Source organism: Mus pahari, chromosome 5, assembly GCF_900095145.1.
Source record: "Mus pahari chromosome 5, PAHARI_EIJ_v1.1, whole genome shotgun sequence".
Classification (NCBI taxonomy): domain Eukaryota; kingdom Metazoa; phylum Chordata; class Mammalia; order Rodentia; family Muridae; genus Mus; species Mus pahari.
Window position 1 is genome coordinate 135219864 of NC_034594.1, and position 1808 is coordinate 135221671.

General features: G+C 42.3%; 1 protein-coding gene across 6 annotated transcripts in view; it reads right to left on the minus strand.

The window, feature by feature from the left end:
- The window catches only part of Dnm3 (dynamin 3), a 477887-nt gene that overhangs the window by 383707 nt on the left and 92372 nt on the right, over positions 1-1808 (minus strand). The window lies entirely within an intron of this gene.

A 1808-nucleotide genomic window follows, 5' to 3' on the forward strand; every position in this document is an offset into this window, starting at 1 on the left:
TATACTTGTTTTATATTATACATATATATGTGCTACCAAAAATACATGTATATATATATATATATATATATATATATATATATATATATATATATACACACACACACACACACACATAAATAATGGGTTAGTGTGAAGAATGGAAGGGAGAAATGAAGCAATTGTACTTTAACTTCAAAAATAAAAATGTACTTAAAATAAAAATAAAAAATTGTTTATGTATAATCCCTATTCATAGGAACCTCAAACCCTACAAGCAAGCTGCCATCAGAGTATCAGCGCTCTCTCTCTCTCTCTCTCTCTCTCTCTCTCTCTCTCTCTCTCTCTCTCTCTTCTTGTCTTACTTGTATATATGGTGTGCATGTGTGTGTGTATGGTTTGTGTATATATGGTGTATGTGTAGTGTATGTAAGTTTATGGTGTAGGGGGTATGTGTTGGGGGAGTGTACATATGTGTATCGTGTGTGTGTGTGTGTGTGTGTGTGTGTGTGTGTGTGTGTGTGTGTGTAGTGTGTGTGTGTATGGTGGAGATATATGTTGGGGGAGTGTGCATACGTAGTTGTGTGTGTGAGCGTGAGTATATGTATATGTGTTGTATATTTTAAGACAGTCCCACTATAGCCCAAACTCGCAGCAATCCTCCTACCTCAGACCCCCGAGTACTGTGATTCCGTACATGAGCCTCCACATCTAGCTTCTTATCCTACTTCTGATAGCTGCCATTGCTGTCACCTCATAACTGCTACCAAGTAAAGTTACGTGTAACAAACTTCCTGGCCTGGAGAATGTGTGTATAAACCTCTTTCCACACACACACTTCTCACATGCTCATAATGACTTTATCATCCTTCCAAAAGCACAGGGAGAGATGTCTCTCCCTCAGCACAGCTCCCAGCCCACAGATGGCTCCTCTGAGGCCTACAGGGTCCTTCACGTCCTTCCTCAACTACCACATAACTGCTTCCTCGGTTATTTAAAGGTACTTAACATGATTTAATTCTTAATTTAAAATTATGGATCTAAACCACATATTTGTGTGGTGTGCTTATACTTTTAAACGAGTACTCTCAGGACTTCTTGGTGGTGGCTTCCTCTAAAATCCAATGCCCACTCCAATTAGGAAAGTTAAGAACAAGGCACGGATTTCAGGAGTGAAAGTAGCCGACAAAGTAGATGCACTGGTGAGATAATTTGCCCTTTTGTCTACTGCCTCTGTGGTTATTGCTAGGATTACTGGGATGGCCTTTGCCACAGCCAAACTCTGGTAGAACAAACACCAGGCGGCAACTCTGATGTGGTCTCGAGACTGATTGTCCACCTAACAAACACTACCATGTGGAAGCAGCCACGCCCATGAACTAGCGAAGGCACATTTTTAAGTTGTCTGAGCTTGACGACCACAAACCCAAGTCCAATCGCACTTCCAAGTCCCTCCCATCTCATCTCCCTGTCCCCTAAAGGTGCCTGGGCTCCACATCTTCTGGGTAGCTCAGAAATATCTCGAGGTTGTTTTGTGTAAGAGAGGGAGATGTTCCGTGGGTAGAGGCTTGCAGTGCAATCTTGAGGACCCAGTTTGAATGTCCAGTGCCTACTTTAAAAGCTAGTTGTGGCAACACATGCCTGTAACCCAGCACAGGAGATACAGGCAAGAGGGTCCTGGGAGCTCACTGGCTGGCAAATCTAGCCAAGGAGTGAGCTTGAAGTCCAGAGAGGTTTCTCTTTCTTTCTTTCTTTCTTTCTTTCTTTCTTTCTTTCTTTCTTTCTTTCTTTCTTTCTTTCTCTCTCTCTCTCTCTCTCTCTCTCTCTCT